General features: G+C 40.2%; 1 protein-coding gene across 1 annotated transcript in view; it reads right to left on the minus strand.

Moving 5' to 3' along the window:
- The window catches only part of LOC138630082 (kelch-like protein 29), a 207,447-nt gene extending 202,057 nt beyond the window's left edge, over positions 1-5,390 (minus strand). The window contains exon 1 of the mRNA XM_069714193.1: positions 5,127-5,390. The gene's annotated coding sequence lies outside the window, so the exon portion shown is untranslated. The remainder of the gene's footprint in view (positions 1-5,126) is intronic.
- Between the last annotated feature and the right edge of the window lie 14,099 nt (positions 5,391-19,489).

Here is a 19,489-nt window from a genome sequence, read left to right on the forward strand (position 1 = left end):
CAAATCTCCATGGACATAGGAGGTTCACAGCTTAGTGCATTTTGAGACCATTTAGGTCTCTGAACAGGGAGACTAGAGGCTTTTTTGAAATATGATACCAGCATCACTGGCCCTTCAGCGACTGTGTTCGAGAGGGCAGCTGAAGAGACCGCTTTTCATAGTCCACTGATCTCTAAAGAGCTTGGGAAGCACGGCGTTTGCTCGTGGCCGTTTACCCTGTGTGTCCGCAAGTACATTACGCTTAGTAATGGCTGTTGATTCTAAATATTCAGAATATTCAAGGGAAGCTATCGCTGCTGCTGAAATCCGATAAAGAAAGCATAAAGGCACCAGAAGGAACAGTTCAGTCCTGTTGGCAAAGATGCAAAATCCATCCACTAAATTTCTGAACCATGTCCATCTTTATTGTCCTTGGAAAATCGTGTCACAGCTGTCAGAACTGAGGGAGAACTCTTGCTTTTCCTAAGATGATACCTCCCCCACACCACCACCACCACCACGCACGCACACGCACACGCACACGCACACACACATGCACACACACACACTTACACACACGCGCACACACACTTCAACCGGACAGCTGTGTCTCTGAACAGCTCCTCGTCAGATAACTCGACTACAGAAATAGAAACTGCGAACATTACAGCTACAATTTATTTACAGGTGTTACTTTGAAAACACCTGATGGTAAAAAAAGGAGATGAAATCAGTGTGCTTGGGTTTTAGGGTTTTAGGAGAAAACTAGATCTTGTGTCATTGCTGCTTTCACTGAAAGCGCCTTTATCATTTTAATATCAAAGCCGCACACAGCCAACCAACTGCAGACACATCAAACATCCTCTCAACTCTTCTGCTATCAAGCCTGTTACCTGGGATACACTAATAAACATGGCCGAGGCATCGCCAAACCCACCATGCTCAGGGAGAGGCTGGATGTTTTTAAATGACTTGAGCTACACCCAGCTTGCTTCGGCACCACTTCATAACAATTAAGCGACGGCGGGCAGCGGCCGGCTAAAGCTCGGATGCGGCTGTTGTCTCCAACCGGTCCAGATAATCCAAATTTGGTCCTGCTGTTGATTAACTGCATCTCTCGCCACTTCAGCGGGACTACTTGAAAAGAAAAGAAGAAAAAAAGATGGTACATGTGCTATCTTGATAAGCATGCTCAGCACCCTCAGCGACATGCGAGCACCACCTATGTGGCTACAGCAATTTAATGCTTTCTGCGGGAATTTAAATGACACATTAACTGAGCAAAAGTAAAGTAATAATAAGAATAATAAGTACATGTTGTGGACAGGTTAAAGTGAGATTAAAGGGTACACATAACAAAATATCACTGAGTACATTGTGTCCAAGAAGAGAGCCTTGTTCCATGTATGCGCCACAAAGATTCACCTTCAGCATAGAAAGGAATATTTCAGAAATTTCTTGTCAGCTTTCTTGCTGAACGATACACATCATGATTCTGCAATATTGTTTTTATAAAATATTAAGAAAACTGTCATAGTACAAAGAAAATACCACCATGTATATAAAATCAGAGTAAAAAAAAAAAGGTACTTTTTTTAATGCAATATGAACTATCTATATATTATCCATATAATCATGTACTCAGGTGTGTCAATATTGTCTTCCACTTCTAAAAGAACAGTTACATCAAGTTAGTTTAAGCTGCGTAAAAAGGAAATGTGGTTTACAGGAAGTTATGTGCCAGACTAAGATGAGCTAAGATAATCAGCTGCTGGCAGTAGATTTATGTTCATCGTACAGAAATGAGAGCGCTATCAATAATCTCAACTCATTCATAGCAAGAGTGAAAATACTTCCTGATATGACAAACTATTTTTCTAATAAATGCAACCCTTATTTAGTTTTAACCCTTTAATCAAAATCACACATCTGTAGTAATTAAGCAATGTCTGTTGTTGTTCATTGTAAGTGATGATTTGACCAACAACTATCAAATATGGTGCAGATGCTCCAACCCTCATTTGCATTTACTTTTAGGTGTCGTTAAAATTCACTTCATATTACATCTAACTGCAGCGCAACAACACAATGCAGTGCAGCTTCAAGAGTGCCGTCTGGGAAAAAAAAAAAATCACAAAAGAACTTTTCTTCTTTGATGACTGAGAAAATGTTTAAACTTCCACAAAGCAAGTCGGAGTTTGTAGCAAATCAAAACGGCTAAGTTTCTCATATTTAGTAAAAGTTACAAACAAGCTGCGAGTGTTATGTGCATGATTAATGCTCTGCAAAAATGAGTTAATTTAAATATTGAAATTGTTCACCTCATTGTCACCTGCCTGTTGTCAGTAATGGCAGAGAGAAGTTATAGTTGTTGTTTTTTACTACAGATATATATATAGTAAATATACAGTAAGTGACTGCATCATTTTTCTCTCAATCCATTGAAAATTCTCTGACCTAAGGGACAACAACAAGGATCTGGAGTACAGTGCATGAAAGTCGATCTTTGTATGTATATGTGTGATTGTAATTTATCCAGCTCCTAACAAAGACTTTCAGCGAGGTGAGCGCTGGCCAACACAAAAACGAACGTACATTTCTGCAAAAGCTCAACGCTGCATCTTCACTCAGCCATGTATGAAAGGGTGTTGGCCACTACCTTTATACTAGTAAATGATAAATGATAAATGCACAGACACTATAGACTCAAAATAGCCTCTGAAATAGACTAATTGTTGAGAATTATACAAAATATTTATTCGGCAAAAATCTGGTCAAGCCCCTGTTTAAATGTGATTACAAAAAATAAAGACACTCTTTTTAACCTTGGAGAAAATCAAATTCATTGTCTATCAAAGGCCACAAAAACATGCACAATTGCTCTTCATTTTCATTGTGATTGGGGGCGGGCTGGTCCAGATTGGCCTTCTAATAAACACTGCTCCAACAGAATCAGTTTAATTGCCAGCTCCAATCGCACTTTAATATTTTGCTTTGATGAGCGAGTGCAGATAAACACAAGCAGTACATGTACAATCTTTAAAAAAAAAAAAAGTGAAGACATCGGAAATGGCTCTATCTCATCCAAGCTGCTGCCTTACAACAGCTGAAGCAGTATTATGTTTATCTGACTGCTATTAAAAAAAAAGCAGAGCTTGGCTCTGTGGTCATGTTTGTTGGCGAGCCTGGCACAGCCTCCATTTCCTGGTTTCCATTAAAATACAGTTGATAGAGGCAAAACCAGTGGAAGCACAGCACTTCATCGGTGCTATCTTCTTCAGCATTTACATCACAGCATACATGCGGTGACATCACACACCCCTTACCCTGAAAATTCACTTTCCCTCTTTAGGAAATGGGATGGAATGAAAAGAAATAATAAATAAATGGCCCCTAGCTACAGTATTGTTATTTGCTGACCATAACAACAGGAGTCATTTTTCGCTTGGCCTTTACTAATAGGATAAATGCCTCTGGGTAATTTATAAATGAATTCCTCAGGCCCAAGCGGTTCCCCCAGCAAACGCAAATCACATTTGATAAAGAAGGATTATCCCTGATTGAGTTTATTGCAAAAAAGCTTGTCACAAACTGAAGAAAGCACAATACTTCCAGAGAGGTGAGGCTTGCCTGACAATAACACCGTTAAGACCTCTGTAGTGTGCGCTAACACCTCTCTACATTGCTGCTGATGTTGCTGTGTGATCATCCACCTGCAGTGACTAGTGGCTCGAAATATGCAGTGACAGCTCTCGCTCATGACGCGGCGGCACGCCGAGGCGAGAAGACCCCTCGCTAAATGGCCCCCACAGCTCCGAGGCAAATTCATTGTCTTACCTCATCGAGTGCGCGAGCTCCCTGTCTGCTCAGAGAGGACTAGGACTAAAGCCCTTAATCCCCGCCTTGATTCGCGATAGCCTGCTAGGTTTTCAAATGTCATCAGTGAGGAAATGTGTCCTGCTCCTGGCCCACATGCTCAACCCATTAATACAGTAACAACACTGGCCTGCATCCATTTGGGAACACATACAGTCCTGTCAGGTGGCTGTGCATCTATTTATACATACAGCAGCTCACTGTCAAGGTGGGGCTCATAAACAGGCATCAGTGCTGAGGCCAGCGAGGATTGACAAGTGTGTCTCTGGCTGTGAGAAATCATGTCAAACTAAATATGGACTATAGATCAAATATGATAACACTGTGACTAGTAGCGGCTTCATTCTTTCATCAATGCCGTCCCACTAGCCAGGGAAATGGTAACAGTGCCATGGACAAGTATGAGCACTTAAAGAGATGGACTCAATTTTCATCTGTAACTTTCTGCAAGGAAACAGCACAGTGTCCCTCACACTCGGTGCTCTAATTCACAGCCAAGGGTACAGCACTTCACCAGAACAATACATGGGACTTGTGACGAACAAAGCTTTGCTGCCAGGAGGATGAGTCTTGCCTGGTGCAGGCTACAAGTTCTGTACATCTGTTAAATGGGATGATGGGATTTTTGGAAATACACTGGGACACGTGAGAAATCTGTCAAATGGGATCTGTGCACCTATGATGGGCTATAAATGGGATTATTTTGGGAATGAAGCCATCAATTTAAAAGGTGCGGTGCAAGGTAAAGACAGGTAACTTTTATTTGCCAATTGCTCTATTTTGTCCAATTGTTTGCGCATTAATTAAGGCTTGAAGGCAAAAAAAATTAAGACTATTTTTCATGCTATATTAAACTGATTTTTAGTCAAATGAAGAGATTATTGGTTATTTTTTATATATATATATATATATATAAAATTGAGAAGAGACAGTCTCCAACTTTAAATATTGAATGGCTGACGTTTCTATTAACCCCTACTTCACTATATCTCAGAGCCGTTTTGTGTGTGTGTGCGTGTGTCTCAGAGAGGTGAAGTTTTCCTTCTTGCAGGAGCGCTTGCGCACAACGTGAGCGCCGTACACACCATTTGGTAGGCTATGGTCCTCAGCTAAGGGCTGGCGGTGAAACTGATGATCCTTCTCATTCATTCATGATAGGACAAGTGCCCGTGTGCCCGAGTAAAGTCCTGCCTAACACAAAGCATGTCAAAATGAAGCCTGTGTGGAGTCGGCGAGGCGACTGCGTGCACCTACACGGGCTGAGAGCTTACCTCCCCGGCTGCTCGCTGCTCCTGTCCCCCGGCGTTTGTCCTTGTTTCTCTACGGCGCGCTGATTATGTATGAATGCTGTCTTTATCCCGCAAAGACTGCTGTTGCATTTCACGGCAAAGGCAACAACACTGTGCAGTGGTAGCGGCTGTGTGCTGCTCGGTAAGTGGCCCGTCTGTGCTCGGGGCTGCGCGTCACCAAGTGGAGTGGACAAGACTTGGCAGACGCCTCTCTCTGTGCTCGCTGTGCGGCGGCGGCGGATCTGAGATGTAAGCGGCTGCTTGGACGGACTGGCACACCGTGTGGCCACTTTACTCCCGATGCTGCTCCTCCCCTTTCACTTTGTTTTGCTCACACAAGCCCTACAGCGCCCCCTACCCGTCACTGTATGCAGTTGCGTGCACCCGCAGAGCTGTATTGGCACTCCGGCATCGGTAGAGGGTCCTGGGATCATCAGGACACATGGAGGGAGTTCCAAAGGGTCCATTCAGGCCCATAGTTGGTGACAGTCCCTGGAAAAACAATTCATTATTTGACATCACATTCAATAACAACTATTTCAGGTTATGAAGACATGACATCATTTACAAAAGGCTTTCCTCAGATCAAAATCCTTCAAAATAAAAGTGCACCTTTCCAGTCTTGCTCCTGCAGCACCCAAAGCTGTGCTTTTTTCCATCCTACCTGGTGGTTTAATGCTGGTAATTACATTCTCTTAGAGCATCCTGGTTGTAAATCAGGCCCTGATTAGATGGCTGGAATGAGAATCAGCAGCACTTCCTTTTGGCTTGATCCAAATTGCCTAAAATCAATGTCCCTTTTTGCTTTCCGACTTTCCCATGAACACAGTGAGCAATGTGATGTGGTCAAGCAAAGGTGGGCAGAAAGAATAATATGAAGTGAGGAACTGACGGCCACAGAGTTAAGAGGACAGCTTTCTTTCACAGAAGATATTTTTAACAAGTCACAGCAGGAAAAACAAACTATGAATCCCATTTAGTTTGTCCTCATTCTGATGCTGCACTTTTATCAAATTTTCCCTCTATGGCAAGTATAGTTTTTTTAAACATGGAGAAAAAAACTCTGTTACAGGCTATTTATGGAAAACCTGTTGGAAAACATATGGATATGTGATCATGTGCACTGTGTGTTGTGGCTGTGCACAACACACCTTTGCAGAAAATGTCACAAAAAATGTCTTCCATGCAGTTCCTTGCATTACCATGTGTTTGGTTGTCATCCTTAATCAAATTTTGCAGGGGAAAGCAAAGCTCGGGATATCTAGCTCTGGGAAAGTATTGATGTTTTGTAGCAAAAAAATACTTGGTTGTTGCCTGCATGGTTATATTATTTAAGTTAAAGAATTGAATAAGCACAAATATAAAAGCACTGATTATGCAGGGTGGATCCTGTCAGTGTTATTTTACCATTATTGATTTTCATGGCCATGGTAGAGCAAACTCTCACTGTTGCTATTATAGTGTTTGGTAGTTTAATCAATAATAATGCATCATATTTTAACCCTGTTGGGGCAAAACAACTTACACAAGCATCACTCTTAGTAGGCCATTAAGCTTGATGACATCATATTACTCCCAGCATAGCTCCTTCCAATTTAGACCTTGCTACAGGTCTAATCAGTCAGACTAATTGAAAACACCTCTGTGGGCGTGCAGAGCTTTTAATTTGCAAATGAGTATCTAATATTGATTTAGAAGAGTAGAAAGTACAATTTTACCTCTGCAATGTAATAAAGTAAAAGTACAAGTAATTATACTATACTTCTGCATTACCAACCATGTGTATATAAATAGTGAATGTGCTCCAAAGAGAGAATATAGTTTGACATAATGTATGTTGTGTGTAAAATGGCAAGGCTGTGCATAAAAAAGTAAAGCACTTTGCTGAGCTGTAGCAGAATATAAGTACCGTGTTCACTCACATACATCCTGAGTGTATGCACTCCAAAATTCTTGGGTAAAATACTTGAGTGCTCTCCCCCTCCTAAGACATCCAGCCTTGCATCAAAATGTCACACTTGGCAGAACAGATAGTGGGCCTTATCAAGGGTCAAATTCTATTTTGCAGTAATTTCAGACTTCCTTTCAGCTGTGCCTTTCAGCCATGGCAGCATGCAAGATGGTGTGCAATGGTGTGTACTAATTTGTCAGAGAGAGCCCAGTGAGCCAAATCTGAGCCTGCAGGTACTAGTTTGAATTAAAAAAGGACTCTTAAAGTTGTGAAAATAAAACTTCTTATCTGAGATCTTTGTTTTATGGAATGACTCTCCCAAAGGGAAATAAGTGTAAAATGTTCGCTGATGGAGCAAGCTCTTTGGGACCATTTAATGGTGATAGGCTTACATACGGTGGCATGACTCAGAAATCAGGAAGAGGGGCAGATGAGGGTGAGGAGGATGAGCAGTGCAACTCCACAGTTAATGGCAGCCTTGATAAATATGCAGTACAAGATCTGTAGGACGCAGAGAACAACAATGGGCCATTGTTTTCTGATAATTAACAAAAATTGTAGAGTGTCTGTATCTGTAGTGACAGGAAAAAGATGATCTAAGAGTGTTTTGTCATTTGAGGGGTCTGTTATTGGTACATATCAGGATTGACAAAAATGATTTGAATATTGAAATGACAAAAGTCTTTAAACAGTAACAAGCATATTAGCTGTGTTGAATTTAAGAGGAAAAAACTGTAAAGAAACAAATTTACAAGAACCTGTGAAAAGGTTGCCAGTAATTGTGATATTTTATTTACGATGAACCTTTTTAGAAAAGAGGGGCGGCACAGTGGCACAGTGGTTAGCATTGTCGCCTCACAGCAAAAAAGGTTCAGGGTTCGAATCCGGTCCCGGGCATTTCTGTGCGGAGTTTGCATGTTCTCCCTGTGCTTGCGTGGGTTCTCTCCAGCTTCCTCCCAACACCCAAAAAACATGCACCTCAGGTTAGATGGCGCCGCGCTAGTGTAAGCCTGTTGCAGCAGCTCCCCCCCGAGATGCTGCTGTAGCAAAAAAGTTTCCCCTCAGGGATTAATACAGTACATATAAAATAAAATGGCATATTTGGATGAAAATATATCTTTTGTGTTTTTGTATGGGGGTGTTGAAATTTGTTATTGTTTCACAGGTTATTTTGCATTAGCCCAGAGTGCTGGAGATTCTGCAAGGCACAGCGTGACTCATGCTTTACTCTTCCCAATATGTGACAAAATCTGGCATTTGTAAACAACAGTAATTGGGCTCAGGGGGCAGTGGGCTAAAATAACAAATCACATCTATGAGTTAAATAATCATTTCATCTTACCGTACACAGATGTATCCTCTGTATGATTCAGGAAAAAAGAAATGGAGATTGAAAAAGAAATAAGTGACTAGGAAGGACTGGGAAGATATATCTTCAATGCAGGAGTTTGCAAGAAGAAAAATAATGTATGTTTACAGTATCGAGGCAAAGTTCAAATATGACAACAGCATACAAGATAAACAGGGATTGAAATAAAAAAAGGAAATAAAATCAAGTTTTATTATAATTATAATAAAAGTGGAAAAATAATTTGCACCTGTTTAACACATACTTCCTCACTAAAAGCTTGTCAAGAAAAGATTTGTCTTTGTCTACTTTTATAAGAAGACCCTTTTATAGCAGACCTTAGTTCACACGTGGATAGTTGAAGTGAGTGGGACCACAATGACTGAAGGCACTATGAGCTGTCTCATAATATATTCTAGGTGTAGTGAGGAGACCTCTACTTGATGATCGGGACTTTTCGGGTGTGTGCTCAGTGAGCATGTCAACAATGCAGGCAGGCGCTTAGCTATTCCTAGATTTCAAAACAATAAGAGGTATTTTAAAATCGATATGTTGCTTTACCAGGAGGCGGTGGAGGGAAGACAAAACAGGAGTGGTGGCCCTCAAACCTCCTGGTCAATACTTTGACTGCAGCATCCTGAATGACCTGGAGTTGATGTAAAACCTACTTTGACAGTCACACGAAGTGCATTACAGTGATCTATTCTACAAGAAATGAATGCAGGAGGCATCTTTTCAGAATTTGAGGTGTGTCTGGTTCAACAGAGCTTTCAAAGGAGTTCTCCTACTGCAAGGCTTATGTGATAAAACTGAGGAGTATGCTACTTGACTGATGCTTTCATTCACTTCCACAGACTATCGATCAACCTCCATCTTTTATTTACTTTGGGCTATATATCAGACTAGTTGTACTTTACACTTTGACATAATTGGCACTTCTTTTACCATCTGTGCCAGGACTGCAGCTTCAGCATTGTTCTTTTATGGTCAGTGCATATATCCTTGTCACAGTGAGCAACATCTGATGATCCTAGTAGTTCCTACTGTCCCCAGTGTGTCAGATCCACATAATGTTACTGTCTGTATATGCAGGCAACAATAAAACAAGTGAAACATTTTTGTGCAACCTTTGCATTTTCAGCGTTTGTGAATAAATGCCTGACTGGGTGTGAAATAGATAAACGCTTCTCAAATAGAGTTCAATAAGTAAACCCAAGTCAGGTCTCTAGGAATGTTTTTAATCAACAGATATTTTTTTGACGGTGGCCTCTGGGAAAATTCGCACACCCTGCTTATAAGCCTAATTGTCAATAAACAGATTAGACAGGTAAAAGTGGATAAAGTCTTCAGTGATGTATGCTCCCTTGCAGAAGTGAGTGTGACCTTAAAACTCTGTCAAATGTAATGAAACTCAATGGAAGAAACTAGTTCATATCTCTTAATATGTGTTATTGTATAAAGGATTTTGTTTATTGACTCTGACTTCAATTATAGCTCTACCTAATGACTAAATAGGATGTGGGTGTATGAAACAATTAAAAAAAAATAATGATTTACTCAAAAAAATGCACTTGCAGCTTTTCACTGGATAACAGTTCTAAATTAATTATAAGCCTGATGCTATTTGTGTGACCCAGATGGACGACAGTAAATTGTGTTTTTAAACACTGGAAATTCATATTTGTTTTAATAAGAAGTTTTAAGAAATGATAATTATCTTTTCTGTGCATGTTGGAGATGAATTCTTAGTCACTTTTAGACTAATTTATTATGTTCCCTGTCAGCAGCTATGACAGAGTATAAAACAGACTCCACACTTGTGTGAGAGACACATGTTGGCAGCGTTGTTTTAAGTAGAATTACAGAAGAGGGGAGAGTCAACACATTTATCCTATTAGAGGGAAATGAAGCAGACAGTGAGTCTGTGTTTACCCATTATGAAATCCATATCAGGCTGGAAATGAAATGGCAAAAGTTCAGTCTCTGAGCAAATTCTTCCTCAGATCACGGACTGACCACCAAAGAACCAGCTAAATGATTAATTAGCTGCTGCGACTCTCTGATCAGCATTGGAAAATACCAACGAATGTTAGCATCCTCAGCAGGGCACATTCAGGGCATCTTCAAAATGGGGATACACAACATCAAATCAGCCAAAATTTATATTCAGGACGATTCTCTCCTGAAGAAATTGGAGCAGCAATGCCAAGTTTTCAGAAATGCAAATGTTGTTAAAGGAGGGCCTCAGGGTGGAGGTATTTGGCCTGCGTTAAATCATAATGACATTTATGCCGCTCACCCTCTGAAACGATCAAAGTGTTTCTTGCCTTGTCTTTGTTTAAGACACATTTTTTGATGTAAAACATTTCTCCTGTCTGTTAGGGTATTCCTTATCTTGGTGCTTGTCAGTGAATACAAGTAGTTAGTACGTGGCTGAATGGCTGCAATTCTTGCATAGATGTTCAAGTGGCTTTTTTTTATATGGATGGAATGTGAATTAAACTGCCAACCAAATGACAATAAACCAAGCAAATTGTTCACGATGTCCCCCTAATGCCGGTAGCTTCTGCAGTTTCAGGTGTAATTTGAGAGCAACTAATAATTGCATTGTCACATTCCTCCTCCACCATGGGCGTCTGGAAACCAAAACAATTAACGGGAAAATTTCTGTAGAGATGACCACAAACTCACACTCTCACTGCTGCAGGTGGCGAAAGGCTCTGTTCCAATTTACAAGTCTAATTACATCACAACTCTGCAGAGTTGTCCGGCGTTCATTGTGTCCGATTGTTAGTGTGTGCTTGTGTGTAGGTGATTTTTTTTTTTTTTTCTTGTGTGCGTACAACTGTTCATCGCAGAGTGTGAATTTGAAAAATGCAGTAGAAAGGTCAGTGGGGTCAAGGGACGAAACTTTGTGTTGTTGTTTTTCTTACTTGGCTTGATTTAACTGCTGAGCCCTTTTCATGCCAATTATTATGAAACTGAACAGACGACACTGTATATTTGGTATCGAAGAGACATTGTGTGCAGCTTGGTATTCAGATAGCAATGCCGATTTATCTACTGGCCATTACAGTCATACATTATTAACTGATATTTTTCTGTAGCTTCTCCGTGCACTATCTTTTTTTTTTTTTTATCTGTTTATATCAACGTTGGTGCATGACATTTCCATAATTGAATGGCATGTATACTGGCCAAATGGGAAAAGCAGAACAGCAGCCATTATTCTAATAAATATAAAGCAGCTTAAAATAATAATAGATCACATTATTTCATGTGTAAGAATGATAATTGCTCATGGTGGTGAACCCACAGACAATTATCACCAGGCTGCATGGATCTCCTCACCCCTGCGGAGTGGTTTAACAACTTTTACTGGTAAACTCACTCTCACAGCTCTCTTGGTGTCATTTATGGCTGTTTTCAGCACAAAAGCTCTAAAAAACCACTTCAGGCTGGCTGTCAAGCACTAAAAACTGACAAACAAGTTTGTGACAAGACAGTAAAACTAGCTGTCCACCAGTTTGGAGCAGTCAGCGGCTAAAGAGATAGACATTTCACTCAGAAATCTCCTAAAAAGGAGAGTGAAAATGAAATTTGCATTTGTCTGGTGACAGGACAGGACAGAAACAGGACTGTACAGCTATTATATTTCTTAATGATGTATATGCTGGATGTGATAGCCTGTTTGCTAACACAACGTGGCCAAAAATCTGTTCTTGCAGGTTCAAGAAAGTATGTTAAGGGTTGGGAGGTGGTGACTGGGTGATTTCTTTTGATTTTGCCAAACTATATAACCAGACTATGCATAGTTTATGACATCATACATTTGGCCTTTTAACTCAACATGGGTTTGGACTCATCATGATTCATGTGCAAAAATAGCCCTGAGCCATCTGTAGGATCGCTACACTGAGTACTGTGTTACAGTGTTTTGACTGCCTCATTGAAAAACCTAAAATCAACCTGAACAAAAACTCGACACTGCACGCATCAGAAGTTTTATCTTAAATGAGAAGTCCATGTTGTTTTCTCCTCTCTGCTGCTTGTCCTGTACCTCAGTAAGGGCACAAAAACAACCTGTTTCACCCAATTATCTCTCCCACAAGGCACAGTCAGGCAATTTGGCTCAGTCAAGACTCTGATTCATTGAGCCAGATGATTTAAAGCTTTTGGGGGCAACAAGTCAGCCCACCAGGACTGAAACTGCTCTGTGATTCTCAGTTGATATTTAGCAGCGCAGAGTTGCTCCACTAAAGGTTGCAGAGACAGAAATAGCATGTTATTTCTGGTCTTCCTCATTTGTCACTGTGTGAAAACCATATTTATAAGGAATAGTGAAATGTTGTAAAGCATACAGTAACATATCTACCCTGTATCCAAAAGCTGTTTACTGCTCGGCTATTGATATTGACACCAAGCTAGCCATTGATGGGTTTTTAATTGCAAAACATATACTACATACTCTATGTCTGTCTGCAATAGGGTTACATACATCTTTGCCTCTAATGATCTACACAAGACCAACACAGTGTATTATCATGGACATGAAGCCCTGCAAAACCAATTCATACATGCCCGACACCCCCAGAGGAAGCATTTCCAATAATTACTGCATAAGGTTTATTGTGCAGGCACAAAGAAAAGCCAATGCTTCATCTGACACTTGTAGTCAATGTAGCTGTCCATGCTGGCCACAGACGTCAGGATCAATGAAAGAGTCCACTGACGCTTTGTTACCATTTTGGGGAAAAATGACAAATGAGCCAAAAGAAAATAGTGACCCTTCAAGAAAATGTGTACGTGATCTCTCCTCTTTTTCAGTTCTACCTTGTGTATCCACTGTTTAAAACCATTAATGGTTGATCAATGTCTCAAGTCACTCTGGATTGTTGCAATTACAAAGCAATGCCCCCAAAAAGCTATTTTAAGTCGTGCGCTATCAGTGAGAAAAGCAACAGGGAGGATAATTGGGTATTGACGAAAGAGTCTGAAAAGCAAAGACAGCACGCAAGACCACTCTCCAATTTGCTCTGTCATCTTGAGGCTCTGATTATGCTGTTTACTGACCAGATAATTGGAGCAACGCTCGATAAAAAAAATTAAAAAAAAACATTTTAGGGAGAAGAGTCAAATAAAAGCAACTTGTATGAAAATATTCCGAACACTTAATTGGAATGATGCTTCACTATTTGGTGGAAGAGCATGTGGGGCCTGACACACTGCTGACTCCCGGGCTCCCCAGTGTTTGATGCTCTGCTGTTCACTGGGCGGAGCCATATTTAAAAGCACAGGAGGATTTTGTGCTTCCTTGGGAGTTCACCGATACTAAATGGCTCATTCGCATTTAATTATCAGAAAGACCATCATGGTTTCTACTAAACAAACTCTTTAAGGACGGTGATCAGTCTTTGCTTTACAATTTAGAGAGTAAAAAGCCATCAAAACCTTTTTTTTCTGGATCAGTTTTTTACTATCAGGGATGAGGTTGTACATATAGACAAAATAATGTGCCCACGTTTTTTTCATTGGTTTAAACAGGTTTAAAAGAGTCCAATATGATGTACTTCCATGCACCAATCAAATTTTTTTGCAACATTTGAATCAAAATCTCTTAAAAATATTGATAATATCGAAGGAAAGTGGATTTTTTCAGGGCCTTTAGGAGTAATAGATTATACAAATAACTGGATGGACACTTTTTAGCTGGGAATCAGCTTTCTTAGGTGTTATTATGCATTGCTTACACATTTCACACCTCTGACAGGACTTGAAATTAAATATGCAGGGTTTTCCCTACCATTATAACACTTAGCCACCACACCCAAGTGTTTTATCGCAGTAGCCAAGTCAATCAAACAAAACTATTTTGAGTGCTGACCATGGGAGGAAATTGCAGTTGAAATTCATTCACTGTAAGTAATGTTTTACCAAATGTTTTCTGATTAATATTTTACTATGGCACACATTGAGTTTGTATTGTAATACATATTTTAATGAAAATAATTCAAACATTTGTGAAAATGCATAGTTATTAACCACCCAACACTACACACTGACCACTGAGCACCTCAGCCCTTCAGAAACCTAAGGCAAATCCTGAACTAAGTAAATGCATAATGATAATTCAAAACTTCTAACAAAAGAAAGAATATGCAGTACATTCAGTATAGCACATACTGTATGCATGTTGGTCTGTAGGTGTACTTTAAAATTAACCCTCTCTTTTACCAGTAAGTATAGATCATATGAAACTCAAATTTGAGCACCATCTAGTGTGAAACCAATCATTTTTAAGCTTTTTTTTTCAAACTTTTATACAGAACATAACTCTCTCTTTTTGTTTGCCGGTCACAAAGTAATTAACTGTATGATTTGGAATATGGATGTATTTTAATTATGTAAATGTTTATGAAAATGTGACACCGGCCCTTATAAATAATTACTGCTCGAGAGCGTGAATTGCTATAAACTCGCCCAATCACAGGTAAAAAAAAAAAAAAGACAGCTATGGGTTGCTTGTTCACGTGTAACTCACATTTCCACCTGACTGAGTCGCAGGCTTCTGTGTTTCCGTCGCTCAGTGGGTTTCGTAACCTGGAGCCAGCAGAAGCCACATGGCTGGGTGGAAGACAACAGAGGCCATCTGTTGTCTGTGTGTTTTCCTTGGTGCTCTGCCACAAAACTCTGCTGCCAGAACACCCAAGGGTACCCATGTGCACTGCGCTGAGCCTAGGGACCGGCTCACTGAAGCACCTTTATAGCCGATTGGCTCCACTGGGGGATGCCCTGTATTCTGCCAAAGCTGCAGACACAATCGCAGCGGCATTTGAAAAGAGGGCCTTGTTGTAGCAGGATCGTTACACAACCATGCCATTAACCGTAATTGGAGCAGCTTGGTGGAACACAGAAAAACTTTCAGCGCTCTGAGACAGCAATGTTGTTCCCCTGAGTTACATAAAATCGAAACTGATCTCAGGCTGAGTTAATTGAATTGCAGAATACTTATCTTCCTGCTGAGGAGCTGAGGAGTAACTGAGGAGTAAGTGCTGTACAGTAAAACCTCAATCTCTGGTGCTGTGCTCTGAAAGAAAAGGAAAGCCATTACAGAAACACAGAAACATGACAGAGCTGTATTCCTCCTTACCTTGTTTCTAGGTCATCCTAATGACACTGCTGTGTTAATTCCTGTACTGGCTGGGACTGGGTGAAGCCTAGGAAACACAGACATAAGAAGAGACATTAGGGGACTTGGGGACAACTCCCCTTAAATTTGCTGTCAAAAATAATTTGTTCAACATTAAGACACTCATGTAGCCTCAAGGCTGAATAAACATCTCGTCATAAGCAAGGACATCACCTGTTGTGCAATATCACATGAATGGAAGAGCAAACACTGAAGTTATATCCAAGGGAACATTAGGAGAGTGTGTAAAGGACAGTCTCCTTGTTTAACACATCTTTTAGATCGGCAACGATGTGTTCCAGATGGCGAACTTCCCTTGGTACACTCACATATAGTACTTTTACATGGTAGTGCTCTTACTTATGTAGTAATTGAATTTCGACAGGCTGTTGTTGTCTCAAACCCACTATGCCGTTCTGCACTCGCCTGAAATGACCGTAGCATCTGAATGCATCACCTGCCAACATATCTGCCGCCTTTAATTATTTTACCCAGAAATGAACGTGTTTTTGTGCCCTCTGTTTAAAATGCACTATTAATATACTGATATACATATGGTGATACTTCATGAAAAATAAAGACTTTCGTGTGGCATTCTGCAACAGGTGCACCTTCCTCTGCTGCCGCGGTTAGAAAACTCTTCAGGTCGGTGGCCTCTACATTTACGCTACGTAGCCGAGATGGCGACCGATGAGTGTGGAACGTGTCCGCCGTTTCACTTTTGGACCCTTTTGAGTACATAAACCGATAACTTTTAGTGCACTGTATGTTTCTCTACTTGTCAGTGTTAATGCAGTTATGTAATCAAAATAGTGAGACTTAGTAAGTACGCCATTGGAAACACAGCATATGTGTCACATTAGTTCTCAGGACGAAAGAGGACCCAGACGGGACACCAATGTTTTTCAGCAAACTCTACTCATGTAGTTAAACAAGTTTCAGGCAAACAAAACACACAGGGAGTTGGAAAAACAAATAAAAACGGAAAAACATTTATAGATGAGGAAAGCAACAAACTCATGGTAGAGAAAACACATGCGACAACCTGGCAGCTGAAAGGAGGAGCGGCAGAACTAAATGTACAGACTGCTGATTAGATAATGAGGCGCAAGTGAGCACAAACATTTTCTGGGGGAAAAAAAACAATACAAGTGCAGGAAGTAAACAAAACAGACACAAGCTGTGACTGATTTCAAATTAAAACAGGAAACCCAACAAACTAAAAGGCAGAACCTTGGGAATACGGAGAAACGAGCCCAACGTCCAAAAAAGTCTCTGATTTCTTTCCCATATTTCAGCTCTGAGACTCTTTGGTCTCCATCTGCCATAGTAGGAGGGATAGTGTTATTATTATCTCCCATTCATCAGAGAAAATAGCCCACAGTACTTCATCCCTGAATCTGTTATCTCATACTGATATTAAGCTCCATAGAGATTGGATTGCAAAAGAAGATTACTGTGACAGCAGGATTTTCCAGGCCAGCGGGTCACTGCACATGGTTTAGAACCAGCCGCATTACCATGACTTATTCGGTCGTTAAATTTTGGACAAAAAGAATATGTTCGTCCATGAAGTTAATCTTCCATTTACTTTTAATGGAGCTCTCTTCATTGTGTGTTCTTTTGTCTTTTTGACTGAAAGCTGAGGACATTAGATAAACATAATAAAATGCCAAAGGGGGGGGGGGTATTTTTCCTCCTTTAACTGAATAGCTGAAGCATTATCTTGGCGTTACAGTAAGCTGCGTACATACATCAATTATTTAGCTCAAACAGAACCGGAGCCTGAGATGTTTTTAGTGTGTTTTCTAAGTCTAGAAATGGTGTGTGAATGTCAAACAGCTGGACAGATTGTGAAAATGCACAGGACTGAGTGAAGAGAGTAAACATGAGATGAATCATAGCTGTCACAGGCAGGCAGGGGAGGAAATGTCTGCAGGTCTGATCTCAACCTCCACGAGCCTTTAAATCTCCATCTCCGCACCCAGTAATGACTTCTGTAAATTACAATACCGACAAATTTATTATACTCGGTCAGATTGTATCAAAATAGGAGCAGCAATATGGTTTCCCGATGCAGTGTTGTTTTCACTGTGAAGCAGCTACTGCTAGGTCGTGCACTCAGGCGATCTCTAATTACTCACATTCCTATTCGCATGGTATACACATTGATACTGCTTAAATTAATTAAAATGCCACCCTGCAATCACGGCCTTGGACTATCAAAGTACATACATACATCTCCACACACATAAAGAGTTGTCATGAATTACTCATGCCTTCGTGCAACTGTTGCTGAAATAATTGCTTATCACTTGGAATAAGATTTTGCATATAAAATATGTGGTGTACAGTGGGGGCCAAAAGTCTAAGGCCATGCTGAAGATACCTCTATTTTGTACTTGCATTGTTATTCTGATTTTACCATTAGTTACTGCAAAGCTTTGAGGTGGGTTCAGGCTCATTATCTTCCTTCTCCACAAAGATACAAACCAGAGGGTGGAGCATTTCTCTGAAGAACAGAGTGCTACTTCTCCCTGATCAGGGTGGAGACAATTCGATGTAGGCGTCTGACTCCGGAGAAGCAAAACACCCCCGGACTTAAATATTTCTATGTTTCACTGTGGGTTTGATCATTTGATTCTCCTGTTTGTCTCCTTACACACCCCGTTACTGCCAGAAGTCCTATTTTCTATCATCCACTGTGAAATGCAGGGAGTATATTTCACCCAAGTGTTTGTCCTTGTTTCCCCCCTCCTGAGAAGTGGTTTGGAGACGCTACTTGTCCTCTGAGACCACTAGACAACCTTCTTTTCACAGGACTTCTGCCTATTGGTGTCTTGTGTATTGCTATTTCCTACATTTCTTTATCAGTGTTGAAATTTTATTTTTCTATCTGTCAGTGAGCAAAGCTTATTGTACAGATCTTTTGATGGTTTGATCAGATAACAGAATTTGACCTTCACATGGTTCTAATGTCATGTATTCCACTATCACAGTGCTACTTATAGTAAGCAATGTCCTGCTGGAAATGTAATTCATAGCTGTATTTATAACAAGGGAACAATGGCTGCATGTTGATTTATTTGAACAAGCTTCTGATGTGAAATGAAACCCAACTGAGTGTCACTTGATGCTACGATGAAAAGATTTAGCATAAGGAAAACTGACCTCATGGACAATGCTATAAAATTGCCATTGCAACTAATAGGCTCACATTTGATGGCTGACATCAGGTTTTACCTGTCATAACTTCTTGTGGTTTTAAATGTCTAAAAAAAAACAACTCAAACATTTTGAATATGTCCAAGTTTATATGGAAATGTGACACGTGGTCTCGAAAGTTTGCAAAAAGTCTTGAGACTAAAAAATTTGAACAGAAAGCCTGAAGGGATTTGTTTTCAACAAAGTGAACATGTCGTAGGCAGGTAGGGTCTAACTTAAACCAACGGTTGGGTTGCCAGGTTGTGAAAAACATATCTGGCTGTTGAGTCATTAATAAAGTCAAGTTAAAAGCATGTTCTAATAAGTCATCAACAGAAGTTGGGAAGTAAATATGAATGTTCATAAGCAATAATACATCTTCATAATCATTGTGTCTACAGATGTACAGATGTATACTGATACATGAATTCTGCTCCAGATGCCCTGCAGCCCTTTTCCGTAGGGTCAGAGGTCACATGGTCATTTGAAGGGTCTTCCAATAATCATCATTCCGTCATGTTCTAGTGTCTGCACCTTTTAAAGACATTATTGTTGCATACCACCCTTTTATATGGATGCCCTATGAGAAAATAATACCCATATTTGTCATTAAGTAAAATCCTATAATATATATATATATATATATAGTAATA

Source organism: Brachyistius frenatus, unplaced genomic scaffold (assembly GCF_029030835.1).
Source record: "Brachyistius frenatus isolate BFR_SWC_R1_liver_20210118 unplaced genomic scaffold, ASM2903083v1 Contig_128, whole genome shotgun sequence".
In the NCBI taxonomy this organism is placed as follows: Eukaryota; Metazoa; Chordata; class Actinopteri; family Embiotocidae; genus Brachyistius; species Brachyistius frenatus.